Source organism: Hippopotamus amphibius, chromosome 6 (genome assembly GCF_030028045.1).
Source record: "Hippopotamus amphibius kiboko isolate mHipAmp2 chromosome 6, mHipAmp2.hap2, whole genome shotgun sequence".
In the NCBI taxonomy this organism is placed as follows: Eukaryota; Metazoa; Chordata; class Mammalia; order Artiodactyla; family Hippopotamidae; genus Hippopotamus; species Hippopotamus amphibius.
Window position 1 is genome coordinate 64,631,093 of NC_080191.1, and position 16,270 is coordinate 64,647,362.

Genomic DNA, 16,270 nt, shown 5'->3' on the forward strand with positions numbered 1-16,270 from the left:
GCAGTTGGGAGAGGAAGGGAATGAGTTTCTGTGTGGTTTCCAGCCTGCCTTACTTTAGGAGTTGGCAACAAAGATGGAGCTGAAGCTATTAAATGGGTATTAGCCAGGGAAGGTGGAGAGACTCTTTAAATACCTATGATATTGATTCCTGTAAAAATGAAGGAACCAAATCACAAAAATTTGCATATGATTTCCAAGGGAGTTCTTGGAACCCCCACCTATGATAGGAGGTCCGTGGATCTCAGTTCAGGAACCCATGGGATAGCATAAGGAGACTGGCGCAAGAGTCTAGCAGATATTTAGTGGGTGAGCGCAAAGTTGAAAAGCTCACGAACATAAATATGGAATAAATTGTTAAGATGAGTTTTGGCAACAGATATAATACAGTTATATCCACCATGCTTAACGATATTTATGCAGTTCCCTTGAGTTGTCCGTTCTCTTGCTGTTTGTTCATCCACCTGTTGCATTTATTCAATAATAACAATAATGGTAGGCATTGTTAAGCGAGATGTGGAAAGCCACCATGCTTGGCACTAGGGACACAAAGACAAACAGGTCCCATACCCTGCCTTCAAGGAGCTTATAGTCCAGGTGGGAGGGACTTGTAAGTACACTAAAGTAGCAATAGTGAAAAAACTGTTCAAAGACATATGTGCACTGGGTGCTAAGAAAGAGACAGGAAAGAGCACCAAATTGCACCTAAGGTTTGTAATAAGGGGATTATAGAAAACTTCTTGGAGCGGACCAATAGGCCTTTGTTCTGAAGGATTTATTGGATTTAGCCTGGCAACACTCCAATGTAATAAATAGCATAGCTTTCTGTTCTGGACAGCAAGCACTTCAGAATGGCTTGAATGTGAAGTACAAGAAACGGAAAAAGGCAGTGGGTGGAAATGAAATTGGACAGGAAAGCCGGGCTAAGACAGTGGTCTAAAATGCCAGTGATTCTCAAGAGAGGTAACACTGTGTGAGGAAGGCTGGTTTAGGACAGCTTTATGGAGTTTAGAATGGTGATAAACTGGGGAAAAATGAAAAGGCATTCAAATTCAATTAAAAGAAAAAGACAAAAGAGATCTCCACTGTGCTAGCCAAAAACAGCTGAAGGATCATATAAGACATCTTAAGGAGTTTGGACTTTATACTAAGGGTAGTGGAGTGCCACTATAAGAGTTTAAAGAGAGGAGTACATAATCGGACTTTCGTTTTATAAAATATAAATCTGATGGTATTGTAGAGGCTGGATTAGGAGGGGACAAGATTGCAGCCTGGGAAATTGGTTAGGTGGCTAAAGCAGTGTGCCAGACATGAAATGATGGTGGCCTGAGACGAGATAGTAGTTGTTACCAAGAGCAACTGGATACATCAAAGAGATAAGTGAGCTAGAAGAAAGAAAGAGTAATGAATTGGAAGTGGAGGAGGAAGGAGAGTGACAGAAAAAAAATCACATCATTACTCACAATAAGCTGTATGGGCTTCTATTGGTCTGTCAAAGACTTTTTTTAAAAATTTATTTATTTATTTATTATCTTATTGGCTATGTTGGGTCTTTTTTGCTGTGCCCGGGCTTTCTTTTTAGTTGCAGTGAGTGGTGGCTAGTCTTTGTTGTGGTGCGCGGGCTCCTCATTGCCAAGGCTTCTCTTGTTGTGGAGCTCGGCTCTAGGTGCGTGGGCTTCAGTAGCTGCAGCACGTGGGCTCAATAGCTGTGGTCCACGGACTTACTTGCTTGCTCCCCAGCATGTGGGATCTTCCTGGAGCAGGGATCAAACCCGTGTACCCCCGCATTGGCAGGCGGATTCTCAACCACTGCGCCACCTAGGAAGCCCCTGCCAAAGCCTTTTAATCGTAAATCCTTAACAATCTTAAAAATGAAGTCAAAGCAGTGTACTGAAATCATCCTCTCCTCATTTTTCTTTTTTCCAACACGTTTTAAAATCTAGTTTTATATACTTAAGATTTACCTCCCGGCAATCTGGAATTAAATTTCTGAGATTGCTGTAAATTATTTCCTTTCTTGGTTTCTCTTCCTTTTTCTTACTTCCCTACTTTATTCTTAATATTTTATTGTTGTAACTGTATGCTAAAATACTTTATCATAACTTAGCTTTTCCTTCCAGAGAACCGTGGAACATCTGAATAACCGAAACTTGTCCCCTATCCGAATCTTGTAGATTTCCTGAAGTTTTCCCCTTGCTACTTGGCCTGTTTCCGGCGTAATGTTCACAGTGTAATTCTCCTGTGTAGGCACGACCAGCTTTTTTCGGCGGAGAATTTTAGCATTTCTAGTTAATTACCATTCCATTTTTGTCATAAAGGCAATATATATTTTCATCCTATTTAACTTTCAAATATGACTCACAGGGATGTCACTTATAAAAACTGTAAAACCACTGACAGAGATGATCTGGGCTCTGACAGGTATACACGGCGGCGGCCGGGGCGGGGGGCTGAAGACATGCAACATTTCCATCTCAGACCCCCTGCCCCCAAGAGTAGAACAGCAAGTCTGTGGCACAGGGAGGTTCCTACCCTCCGAGGGCAGCCCAGCCTGGGCCGACGCGGACTGCGGCCGAGGTCGCCGGCTCCCTCCCTCCGCAACGACGCCGCCTCGCGCCCACCCGCCCTCCCAGCAGCTCGGGGTCCTCGCCGCTCCCCGAACAACTTTCTCCCTCCCTGCACGGACCCCCGCCGCGGCCGGACTCCACGGCCCGGCCCCCGCGCCCAGTCCGCAGGGGTGCCCTCCAGGCGCCGGGAACAGTAACCCCCGCGAAGGAGGCAGTTTCGCGGGGGCAGGGACGCGGGCTGCGGGCCAGGGCCGGGGCGGCCCCTCCCCGCGCCGCCGCGCGCCCACCCGGCCCGGGAGGCTGCGCGCCGCGGCGGGGGCCGGCGGGCGGAGGGGCGGGGCGGCCGAGCGCCCCCTCCCGGAGCGCCCACGCCCCCGCCCCGCCCGCCCGCCGCGCCCCCGCCCCCTCGGACGCTCCGTAGCTGTGACGTGTGCGCGGCGGGGCCGGGGACTCGGCGGGGCGCCGGCCGGCGGGCGGAGACGGACCCGGGATCTGTCCGAGCAGGAAGCGAGCCGGAGACCGATCGCCGCCGCCGCCGCCCCCCCGTCCCTGTGCCGGTCCGCGTCGTCGCCCTCTCTCCTCTCCCTCATTCCCCCCCCTCACCCCGTCCTCCAGCCTCACCGGCGACAGGTAGCCCCACCGCCGCGCACCTGCCCTCGCGTCCGCACAGGTGAGTGTCCCGGGGCGCCCGCGGCGGGGCGTCGGCGCCGGGGCCTCGCTTCCCGGAGCCTCGCTTCCCGAGTGCGCCCCTGCTTCGGGGCCTCCTCTCGCCGCCCGGGGCCGACGAGCCGGCTCGGTTCATCTGCCGAGGACGCCGCGGCTGAAGCAGGTGATGAGTGGGCCAGGGCGGCGGCGGCTCCCGGTGGCGCAGGGGTGGGTTTCATTTCCACTCGACAATGAGAGTCTTCTTTCATGGGTTTATCATCCACAAGATACCTTTGTGTATCTTCTCTGGCTCCCAGGTAGAGCAGAGCACTCAGGTGTCCAGCTCTGACCTGGACGCTCCGTGATAGTTTTCCCTTTCGTAAACAGGCTTAAAATTCAATGCAAGAATAGTGCTTTTTGTCCTGAGATGTGAGGATCAGCTGCTACCTCTATTAGTTTAATCAAGTAGGAGCCCAAGTTGGGCGTATATAAAGCTGTATTTTTAGTCTTTAGTTGATGTGGTACTTTGGGTACATTAATTTGTGTATCTGCTAGAGAACAAGAGCCTTATATATTTGTTAATTTCCGGAACTCTTTAAAACGATTAAAATGCTCAAACTCAGGGATAAGGAGATACTTTGATAGGGTTATTGCTAGAACATCCGTGTCACAGATATTTCCACACAGTTTTAGAAAACGTCTTACATTTTATCTGGCATGAAGTTTGTAGTGGAGGAATGCTTAAACCCTACTCTACAGATCTAAGGAGCTAGGAACACTGCCCCAACTTAATAGGCTGCTGTACATGCTAGATAAAAATTTTCCTTGTTATGCGCTGACAGTGTAGATGCAATATAGCTAAATATTGTCAGGGTTTGAGAGTTTTAAAAATTAGTATTCTTAAGATTTAGCTGAACACTGTTCACACCATAAAATGTGAATCTTGAACTTGGGCTGGTAATGGTCATGGTACAAAGGTTGGCAGCAAAAGGACATTTCTGTACAAATTAACTAAACTTCTTAGATGTCTTGGGTTGTGGTTTGCCACTGGAAATTGTTTAGTGGAAAAATTACTTTGGTGTCTTTTATTATTAATTTTAGAAACACCACAAATTGGTCTATAGCCAGAGCTTGAAACAAAGCAACCTTTTAAAATAACTCATTGACTTTTAAATATCCAGCTCATTTAGTGTTTTCAGTTGCACAGAATTACTTACATAGCGGTAAACAGACGTTATTTTAGTCTTATTCAGATTTGCCCCTTCCATTTGTATGTTCTGTGTGACATGCTGTTTATTATTGGCTTTTTCAGTTACATTTTAGTTTTCAAAAACTAATTTTAAAAGGGAGTAATGGAAGTGATTAGCAACTTTAAGAAAAGATTATGGTTAAAAACTCTATATGTAATATTTAAAACTATATATAATATACTTATATTTGTCGTTAGTGCCTGGAAACATGGACGAGAAAAATGTAGTAAGCTGTTGCAGTATTTAATGTAAATTCATGCAAGGTCTTAAAAATATCATAAATTGTGACCCATGGCGTTCATCTGAAATGAGTTTTTTTCTCTGTTTATGTTTGTGTGAACAAGTTTTAAAATAACAGTGGCCAGGAAATCTGAGAGAAGCTGAAGGCTCTTTTCTCATCCTGTTGTGACTTTGCCTGGAGACTGTGGTCTATTATGTAGCCCATTGTTTAGATAACTGGCCTGTCTCTGGGTTCTAAAATACAACTTAAAAAAAAAAAATTGACTGTGTGAGGTTTGGATAAATATAAGAACCCCCCACAATTTAAAAAAATCGACTGATTTTCAGTCTGATAATTGAATCTGTTACGTAAAGTGTCAGTTTTATAAAGATGTTTAACCTCTGTGAATTTTTTATTTCTATATATTAAAACATTTTAAGTAAAAGATTGAAAAAAAAGTATGACAACTGTAGGAAATCTCATACAGTTTGTGATCCTTATCATTGTAAGATATTTGGTAGTAATTTGTGACTGGACCCTTAGTATAAGATCATCACTCATTTATTAGGCATCTGCCATAATCAGAACACTAATGGAGGAACTTTATCTACAAAATAATTTTCAAGGTTGGTGGTCTTGTCCTTTTTACACATGAGGAAATTTAGGCTCAGAGGATTAAATATTTACTCAAGGTCATGAGGTTGAGTAGCTCCAGGGAGAGTCTGGGTTCACACCCAAGTCTTCTGACCATGAAACCTTGGTTCTTTCCACCAGTGCAAGTTGCCTTGATCTCAGTGCAGTTGGTAGACTGTTTTGGTAAACCTGCAGAACTGGTATTGTTTGAAAGAATGTAACTGGAGGTCTGAAGAAGGTACAGAGGAGTGACATTGAAAAAGGCCAGGAATGGGGCTCTGGAACTAATTTTGAATTCTGTGTCTGTTTCTTCATTCTTAAGTAGACAGCCTTGAACAGTGATATGATGTTGCTTTATCATTTCTGGGGTAAATTCCAGAATATTACACATATTGTGCACTTTTAATTTTGATGGGTTATAGGAACTAGAATTAGGCTGTAATGTAACACTGGTTTTCATTGTAGCTAAAGTGAATAGTATAATGTTCCTGGTTAGGATAGAACTTAAAAATGAGATAGATTATTGCCCATGAATGTAGTAGGTGCCTTTTAAATATTGCATAATTAACTGTGCAATGCTAAGGGGAAAAATGTTTTTAAGATTATGATTAAATTGTGCCTGTTTGATTAGGACAGTTTTTTTTCTCAGTGTCCTGTGTTTATTTCAGGAATGTCCCTTGAGCTGTAATAGACATAAAGAACAAAATGAGCACTCAAAGTCCATCTTTTGTAACAAACGAGGAGTCATTTCAGCAGTAGAATGTGGTTGGGTATATGAGCAGAAAAATGGTAGGAAGGTGGAGTTGGGTGACTTCTGTTACAGGTGTTTATTTGCTTTGAACTAGTAGGAATTTTGCATTTGAAGGATTCTCATATTCAGCTGTGAATACAAAACCATCATCTAAGGGCTTAATGTAAATTATTAATTGGTGGTACGTGACACATCTGCTTGTGTTTGTGTGTGTGTAGATAATCAAGAACTAACTAAATTTAAATAAGCTTAATTCTGTTTTTGAGGCATTAAATAATGTTCAGAGGAACCAGTATGTTCTTTAAAACAGTTATGCTTTTATTTGACAAATTTAGTAGACTATTAATCTTAAAATATAAGTATTAGGATATCTTCCTATTTATGGTTTTCAAAAATAGGCTTTTTTCCCCCTTATTGAGTAGTGTAAGAATGACTTAGTGGTTGGAGAAATGACCACAAGTCCAGCAGAAGTTCTCCCTGTGAGTACTGGAGCATGGGAAGTAAAACCGGAAGAACAGACCTGGCATCTTTAGTATTAGTGTTGAAGAGATGGGAAGTCCTTTTCTATTCATAAAAGCGTGTCTCCAGTGAAACCAAAATACTGAAGCACATTCCTTGGGTGATATTCATATGCCTGCTGAGTAATGTGCAAGGCGGCGCTTCTGGCAAAACCACAGACATCTTTTATGTACCTTACGTCACTTGTTATTTTATTTGAAGGTAACCCGCCACTTTACCTTTACAAGGTAAAGGTATTGCATTAAAAAACTTATCTTATTTGTGGATGAGCATCTTTTTGAACAGATACTTACTGAGGGTTCATTGTGTTTAAAATACAGTCTTTGATGGGCACTGGTTCTTCCCTATTCTGGCAGATCTTTGGATGTAGGAAATAGGAAGAGTGGGACAGATGTGAAAGATAAACAGAAACATCCATTTAAAACCTGAAGATGTTTATGTCGAAAGTTAAATCCTTACACGTAGGACACTTTACTGTCTTGGAAATCATTTTTTGTACATTTGGTCCTAGAACAACTCGAAGAAGTAGATGTGGTAAATTTATTCCTATTCTGCGGATGAGAAAACGGAGACAAAAAAAATACTTTACTCAAGGTCACATGTGAGGCTGCTTAGAAACATCCTTGGGAATGGGACTTCTATCCTGTGTTCCCATAGATCCTGCCCTCCCCCAGGTCTCCAACTCCCAGATGTTAGAGTTAACCTCTCAGTAGTGACTTATTTCGTTTTATGAATTTAATTCAGATGGTTCAGGAAATTCTGAATAGTCAGGGTCACCAAAGTGATAATTATTAAATACATAGTTACAAGTTTTATTTTTCTTTTCCTGTTTTTAATTTAAGGTAGCTGATGAGCATGATGCATTATTACAGAGCTACTTTGTTTTTAATAGGTTAGTGGAGCCGAGGTTGGTAACTAACTGTTCTAGTTGTAGAGTTTTCAAGGAAAAGCCAACAATTAGTATTAGACAAGGAGAAAAATATTCTGGGAGAATTTTGAAAATAAGTTTTTTTACTTAGCACATTGATGTTGATCTAATGAGTATGCTTGCTTTTGTAAAGACTCACTGATGAGCTAAGATGTGTCTGCGTTGGTACCTTTTTGCCTTCATTCATTTTACAAATATTTGCGTGTCTGTCATGGGCCAGGCACTGTTCTAAGTGCTGATGATAAGGTGATAAATTAAAACCAAGGCCCTGTACTGAGTGACATTTTATTGTTGTTTTGAATTAAGTTAATTATAGACTCATCATTCTAGTATGATTAACAGGACTGACTGTAAAGTTGGGAAATAGTTGTCAAAGTGGTGCAATGTGAGGGCTACTAATAGCCTCATTTGCTCTAAAGTATTCTACTCCTGGCCCTTGGCCCACTGACGTATAGCACTGTTACCAGTCGACTCCTGGTAAATAAGAATGTGTTCCATCTTTTATCACAGTTTCAGGAAGTAAGGCTGAGAGAAAATAAATGGGACCCAGGAGTGATATGTAGGCTTTTGTAACAGAGGGGGTTGGCAAAGCATAATTTTTATAGCAGCTATTGTTCGTTGAGCTCTTGCTGTGTGTCAGGTACTATGTCAAGCAAATACTTTGTGTACGTTAGCTCCGTTCATCAGTATGTCACTTCAGTGCATTAAGACCCTTGTGTCTTAGGGAAGAGAGGCGCAGGGATGTTAAAGTTGCTCAAGCTCCCAGCCAGTGCTTAGTGGCGCTGGCATTGGATCCCTTGTAGTCCTTAGCATGTGGGCGTAGATACGTGGAAAGAGTGCTGATAGACTTGTGATGTGCCACCGTATTCATGCCACACCATGTAGGCAGAAGGTCTTGGTGAGTGAGCGATGGGTGCAGAGACTCAGGAGAGCTTGTTGGGCGAGTGGTGGGAGTTGGGGCGGGGGGACGGGAGGTTATTGCTTGCCTAACTACTGGCCCCGCAGGCTTATCCTCTGTATTCCAGCCCCCAGAGTTGCATTTGTGCACAAGTGCTTGCTTGTCCAGCTCCAGGGTAAGAGGACAGGCAGAGGTGAGGGGATCCTGGTTTTGCCACTTATTCCCTGGGTCAGATTACTTAGTTTCTCTGGGCTTCAGTTTGTAAAATGGAGGCTACAATATCACGTGCCTGGTGTGGTTCTTGTGAGGAGTAATGCATGGATTAGACACTCATGCTTGGAAAGTGTATACCACACGGGCACACAGCTCGTGTGCATTATTATTCTAGACTGCAGGGGTTAGGGAGCAGACTGGGGATGGTGAAGCAGGGGATAGCAGTGGTTACCATGGTGGTGTTTTTTGCCCATGTTTAATGTCAAATGTTCATCCCAAAGGAAAAAAGCCACATATTGGCGATTTGGGTGAAATCTTGAAGTTGACCTGTTTTAAGTGTGCACCAGAATTACTGGGATCTAGTAAAAACATGTCAGAGAGGTGTGGGTGGGGGGTGGGCAGTAGCATTTTAACAAGCTTCTCAGTTGATTTATTTGTGCAACAGAATTTGAGAAGCACTGGTTGAAAGCTTTTCTTCATCCTGTGCTTTGGGAGGGAGGGTGTGGGCAATAACCACAGAACATTGCTTGGATTAAGCAGGCAGTGTGCGGTAGGAGGAAGTGAACCACCCGTTACCTCTTAGTGATTTTTTTTTTTTCTTTTAAGCTTATTTGGAGCTCCTAGTGTTTATCTTGAGAGGACAATGGAGTGTTAAATTTCACACCTAAATTTAATTGTAGTGACTATTTCAGCTAATTAACCAGCCTCATTTCAAAGTGAACTAGTTATATTTAATTTTTAAACGACTATACAAATAGCAGTAATATGTAACTAATGCTCATTTAGATCCTAAGACCTTTTAAAACTTTTTAATTGGATTGCTTCAGATAATGTACTGCTTTTGAATAATCAGACTTGGTCTTGTTAGCCACAGCAGGCAAGGTCCCAGCAGGAAAGAGATTTCATCCTGGATGGTGCAGATGAAGAGACTGCAGGGGTTAGGGAACAAACACCGGCCGGTGTAGCACCCAGGGAATAGCAATGGTGAGAAGCCCTTAGTTCTTCAGAGATCTCGGGAGTGGAGAGCTGGCCTTGAGGAGGAGGGTGGGTGGGGGCTGAGGCTTGGAGGCAGGCAGGTGGGGAGGGGGCAAGTTCCCCGACCTCTCGGCTCCCTCTATTGGGGTCTTGGCCCGTGACTTTGCTAGAATGTAGCTGGGGAGCCTAGGTTAGCCTAGCTCTGTGCAGGCTCATCCTCCCAGGGCAGGAGCAGAGCAGAACAGGGATGGAGTGCAGTGGAGCAAGTAGAGAATAACTCAGGCATTGATTGGAACCTTAGGGAATTTGTAGCATTGCCTTGGTGCATTTTAAATAACTTGTAGCAGGGACTTCCCTGGTGGTCCAGTGGTTAAGACTGTGCTTCCACTGCAGGGGGGGGTGGGTTCCGTCCCTGGTCAGGGAACTAGGATCCTGCATGGTGCTTTGTGTGGGCAAAAAAAAAATAAAAAAAAAAAGAAAGGAGACAAGATTAAAAAAAAAAACTGGTACCATTGTGATATATCTGCAAAGTGCTTGAAAATACTTGTCTTATAGATGCTTTTAGAAAGTAGTTTACTCACTTTCTCATTTAATCACACAATTATTTTAGGAAATTTGATGATCCATGTAACCCGATGAAAAACATAGTCTAGGTCGGTTAACATAAAGCACTTTTATTAATGGTTTTGTCTTAATGAGGTTTTCTGAAATTTTCTTCATCAGGTAGTCTTGGTTTGATAAAATACATGTTTTTCATTAAAAAAGTTTTTAATGATTAAGTTTAAAATATTTTGGCCAGAAAAGTCCTTTGCCTTCTGGAATTTATACTTCCTATTCTCCTGGACTCTTGATAGCAAAAACACCAGAACACGGTTCATAGAAGTAAGACTATTATGAAGTAATTGTTCTTCCTCCTCAAGTTCTTTTAAAGACACATTAAATTTCTGTATAAATCTGTCACAGTTTGCTGTTATTCAGCTGTCTTCTGCTAATTCCAGTTTTACGTAGTCAGTCTGAATTCTGCCTAAAAGTCTAAATCCATGCTCTTCATTTTGGATAGATTCCTGTGGATTACTTCAGAAAAAGGTTTCTCTCCTTAAAGAGATGGTATGAAGGTCCCTAGTGTAAGAAGTATTACTCCGTGCAAAACAATTAAAATACTTTATATTTCTTCTCTTGAGGGTTCCAGGGGGAAAGAGCTGAAGATTTTATTCAGTTTAAGCAGCAGCTAGACTTGGACTTGTTCACAGCTTCCAGAAAAGGAGAGCAAATTAATCAATAACTAACACCTGACTATGAGACTAACCTACAAATAAATGCTACGTCTATGTAAATATTAGAATTTTTTTTTCAACAAATAAATTTCTCAACTTGTCTTTAAAAGAGTATGGTGGAAAAAAGAAACAGGTTTGGAGTAAACAGAATAGCACCTGTGCTTGGAAATCGTACATTTCGTTTTTTTTTTTCTTTTAGTGAGTCTTTTTCTTTTTTTTAAAGGGGAGAGTTCAGACTTTTGTGGAATCTTCTAAAAACATGTTGTTTATTTTGATCTGATGCTGATAGAATTAGTATCCCGCAGGAAAGAATTGAGGCTGTCGGTTTTTCCTTGTTATGCTCTTTGAATTTCCTTGATTTGAGGATTGAGTTATTCCAGAGAGAACTTTTCTCTGGTTCCTTGTAATTTTTTTTCTAAAATTAGATGGAACAGCTGTGTTTTGGTGTGTGGGCATGATTCGCTGTCTGTTATCCTTTTGGTATTTTGGGGAGGAACAAAGTATGCATGTGTATTTTGAAAAGGAATGAATTAGTTTCTCTGCTTTTCTGGTCTATCATTATTGAGTTGAAGATGAGAAGAGCAAGAAGATTTGTGTATCTCTTGTGCTTGAGGTTGCAAACAGAACTGTGGCCTTTGTTGGCCATTGAGGTGATGGAGAAAACCGATGATTGTCAAGTGTAAAAGTAGTCGTCATGTATTCACTGGCTAATGAGGAGGTTTATATTAGTTTGAGAAAGAGTTTCTATCGGATGTGGTGGAGAGGGGAGGAAGAGAATTGAATGAATTTGAACATATGACCAGAATCACTTCAGATGTTTTAGAAGCCAGAGAAAAAAATTTCAGTCAGAATTTTGTATTTTAAATAGAGATAGATTCTACTGATAAGTTTGCTTTCTTTGAAGGGGGGTGCAGTATAAATTAGGAGTGTATAAACTCATTTAATTTGGTGATTTTAATGACAGCAAAAATGGAGACAGCTTGATGGCTACATACAGGAATGCTCATGTGCCAGGAAGTGGTCTATTATTTATTATAAGTATGCTTCTGGAACTGGTCCAGAATCTCATGGACTTTGATCCTATTCTCTGCGATCCTACTGTTTGGCAACAGCATTGGCCTAGATTATTTTCTGGACATACAGCCACCTGAGTACAGCAGCATGCTTGAACAGTGGAAGGTGGCCCTGTATCATGATGATGGATTGAAAGGAGTGGCCCCCGATGACCCTAGGACAGTGCAATTCTAATAGTTCTTGAGAGGCAGTGATGTGCCACCCCTTTGGGTACTTAACAGTCCTTTTCTCATTTAATTCTAATGTTGACCCATGAGGTGGCTCTCCTCAACCCATTTTGCAGCTGGGAGAAGTGAGGTCTAAGTAACTTGCTGAGGTGACACAAGTAGTGCGGGGCAGGGCTGAGGACGTCCTCAGGTGGTCTGGGTCCAGAGCCTTTGCCCCATTTATAATTTTAGGTTACCTTTTTCTTGTGTTCTTTTAAAGACTCAAAGCTTTGAAAAGCCCTTCAGGATTAAGTTGTTCTTCCATCTCTATCTAAACAAGGTGATAACACGCTGACACTCCGGCAGCCGTTGCGGGATTTCAAGTCCAGGGTGTATAGGTCCTCTGCCACGCCCTCGGGTGTCCCCACCTGCTGGTTCCTGCAGTTCACAGGGCTCCAGCCTCTCCTGGGACTGATGTGGGTGGGTGGGGGGGGGCGCTTGTGGACACACAGAGTCTAAACCATTCTGGGTGCATTTTAAACCCCTGAACAGCTACCCCTTTTACTTACATCAATAATTTGCTTTAAGCAAATGTACTGCTGTAAAGTTTTGTATAAATTACATAAATAACTAAATTGTATTTTTTTTTATTACCCTTGGAAAGTTTCTTGTTTAAAGGACCCCAGTAGTGACTTCTTTTGTAAAGGGAAGAATCTTTTTTGTAAAACAAACGATTGCTTTCTAGATTATACTAATAGGTATGAGTCTTTCACATAATTACCTTTGTATGAATGTGGGTCTGGCTAAACACACATCTCACATAAATATACCTAAATTAAGCTTGATTTCATGTTGTGTTTGATACTATTAATAAAAAGGGATTGGATAATAGGTTTCTTTTTCTTAAACAAATGCTACTTGTTGAATTTGTACTCAAATGTACTTTAGTAGGCTTATGTAGACTATGAATAATGTTCTTTTAAGCAGTAAATTGAGGTTCAGTATATAGCACAACAGTAAATTCTTTCTGTGTTATAAAATTTATTAGGTAAATATTAATGTGCTACTTAAATGCTAAAATAAGTGTTTTACATGAGTCTGAAATACATTCTCTGAAAATAACAGATAAAGTTTAGAGTGAGAGTGTATTAAAAAATTGTTATGGTTGAAAAGCAGACAGACAGTTATTGGGAAAACATACTTTCATGTAGCCCTGGGTAAAATATTTATTTCCTGTACCTAATACCTTGCTAATGAGGCCATGAACCCAGTTCCATTGTAATCTGTGTTCTGTCCCTGAACACTCAACAGGGACTACTCTGTAAGCTCCTAATTAATAGATCCAGCGGCCTCATTTAGATCATTATTCTTTTCCAGCCTCTTCAGCTAGTGACCAACTAATCTTCCTTGAACCCTTTCTTCTTAGCGTCTGTGGTCGTGCTCTCTCCCAGGTCTCCAGTTTTTCCTTTGTTTTTTTCTGCTCGATTTTCTCCTCCCACGTCTTTACTGTTCTTGTTTCATAAAATCCTATGCTTGGCACTTTGCTCTACTCACTCTGTTCTTAATTTTGATAATTATATCAGCTCCATGGTTCCAACTCTTCCTTAATGCAGATTTCCCCACAGATTTCGTTCTGTATTATCTTTTTTTTTTTTTTGGCACACGGACTTAGTTGCTCCGCGGCATGTGGGATCTTCCTGGAGCTAGCATCAAACCCGTGACCTCTGCATTGGCAGGTGGATTCTTAACCACTGCGCCACCTAGGAAGCCCCGTTCTGTATTATCTTGATCAGCATTTCTGAACTGATGCTCCCCAGACATCTTAACATTTCACATATTTCCTTCAAAGCCACCTCCTTGCAGACACTGCCCCTCTTCCTGTTTCCCTTATGATACTCTCACTACCCTAATTGTTCACGCTCAGAACTGTAACTCACCTTTTCCCTCTTCATTTGTCATATTCTGTCAGTTGCCAAACCCCGTTCTGCTTCTGGAAGGTTGGCGCCATCACTTTCCTCCCCTCCTGACCAAGTGCAGGCCTCACTTCTCTTTCTCTCATGCAGAGCTCGCTGTGTTTGGCCGTTTCCCTCATTGTACAGTCTGTCCTGTGCGTTGCCGTTAGAGTTCTATTTCAGAGTAGAAATCTGATTGTAATAACCTCTTGCTCAATAAGAATCCCTGCTAGCCATTTATTAATACATTGGAGAGTCCAGACTTTTATTGCGGGGCTTAAAATCCTTTGTGGCCTAATCTCTTGGCCCACTTTTCCACCTGAGCACTTGTCACACTTCTGCCGTTGTTCTGCGCGCTGGCCCCCTTGACCTGTTCCCCAGACATGTCCCCTTTCTCCCATCTCCCTGCTCTTGTTCAAACAGGCCTTTGTCTGGGATACTTTCCTTTAGTCAGGCTTACTCAGCTCTCAGGAGCTGTTTGAGTTAAATCTTTCAGAGCAGCTTTCCCCAGTTTTCAGTTTGGAAGTACACCTGTATTACAGTCTTCATTACCGATTCTGTAATATTTGTGTATCTCCTTTCATTCTCCACTGCTCACCCTAGACTGAGTGGCTCGAGAGTGCGCACTGCCTGCAGATGCTTTGGTGAGGGTTTATGTAGATCAGCAGATCTCAGGTCTTTGGACTCCCTTACACTCTTAATTATTGAGGACTCTTTAAAGATTTTGCTTATCTGTTTGGTTATATCTATTGATATTTACTGTATTAGAAATTTAAAAAGTATTTAACCTATTTAAAAATAATAATACATGCATTTTAACAGAAATGACATGTTTTATGAAAGATAGTTATTTTCCAAAACAACAATTAGTGAGAAGAGTGCCACTTTATACTTTTGTAAAACTCCATTATGTATGACTTAATAGAAGATAGCTGGGTTGTCATATCTATTCATGAGTTCAGTTTGTTGTGTTATGTTTTTTGGTTGAACTGTGTATGAAGGAAATCTGGCCTCACACAGATATCTCATTGGGAAAGGAAGTGTTAACTTGGCCCTTTCAGTTAATTGTGTGTATATTCTTTGATCCTTTACCACAACTCACCAAGTGGTAATTTCTTCAGGTCCCAGAGTGGAATTTTAAACCACAGTAGTGAATTTTTTGTACCTGGTTACATTAAAATCCATTGTTCAGTTTTGCACTTTGAACGGACCTTTTACTCCTTTATGATTTTATAATATGATGTAATGGTCATTGGAATATTACTGTTTCACTGAGTTATGCAGACCTCTGAAATGTATGTAATATATTTTGATCTCATCAGAAAAGTCTTTTCAGTATTTAAACTTAAACAGTATAAGCTGTTTTATGTTCAAGGTGGCAGATACAGGTTTTCCCACATTCTGCTTTCACTTGAATTTTATCATTGTCAACTAGTACTCTCAGTTGCTTTTCTTGATGTGACAGGCTTCACTCAAAAAACAAACAAAACCTCGTTTGCCAAAAACCCAACCAAGCTTTGTTAGTCATTCTTTCCAGTGAAAATAGTGTTTCATGAAAAAAAAGTCAGTTCCTGAAGATTACAGCTCAAACACTCACATAAATATTTTCCTTGGGGCAACATCATACTTTGTTTTACAGCGGAAGTAGTTTATGCGCAGTTCCCATTTTGTCATATAGAGTATTAAAAAGATGTATATTTGAGGATCGAAAGGTAATAAAATTAATAAATTTTACTGCTTCATCAGAGGTATTCTTGTTTTGTTGTTGAAGTATAGTTGATTTTACAATGTTGTGTTAATTACTGCTGCACAAGAAAGTGATTCAGTTATATACACACACATTCTTTTTCTTAATATTCTTTTCCATTTTGGTTTATCACAGGATATTGAATATAGTTCCCTGTGCTGTACAGTAGGACCTTGTTGTTCATGCATCCCATATATAATACTTTACATCGGCTAATCCCACACTCCCAGTCCTTCCCTCCCCCCACCCCACCTTCCATGGACAACCACCAGTCTGTTCTCTATGTCCATGATTCTTTTCCATAGATAGGTTCATTTGTGTCGTATTTTAGATTCCACATGTAAGTGATATCATATGGTATTTGTCTTTCTCTTTCTGACTTACTTCACTTAGTATGATAATCTCTAGTTGCACATCAGAGGTGTTTTTATGTGTGGCAGCAGTGACCACTGGTACAATGTGGTGCCCCTGCCTTGATCCT

General features: G+C 41.4%; 1 protein-coding gene across 6 annotated transcripts in view; it reads left to right on the plus strand.

The window, feature by feature from the left end:
- The first annotated feature begins 2,998 nt into the window (after positions 1–2,998).
- The window catches only part of MYO6 (myosin VI), a 136,007-nt gene continuing 122,735 nt past the window's right edge, over positions 2,999–16,270 (plus strand). For 3 of the 6 annotated variants that reach the window (XM_057737991.1, XM_057737993.1, XM_057737994.1), the window contains exon 1: positions 2,999–3,234. The gene's annotated coding sequence lies outside the window, so the exon portion shown is untranslated. Of the gene's footprint in view, positions 3,235–3,277; positions 3,394–16,270 lie in introns of those variants that run through there. The other 3 variants (XM_057737996.1, XM_057737997.1, XM_057737992.1) reach the window with 2 other exon arrangements.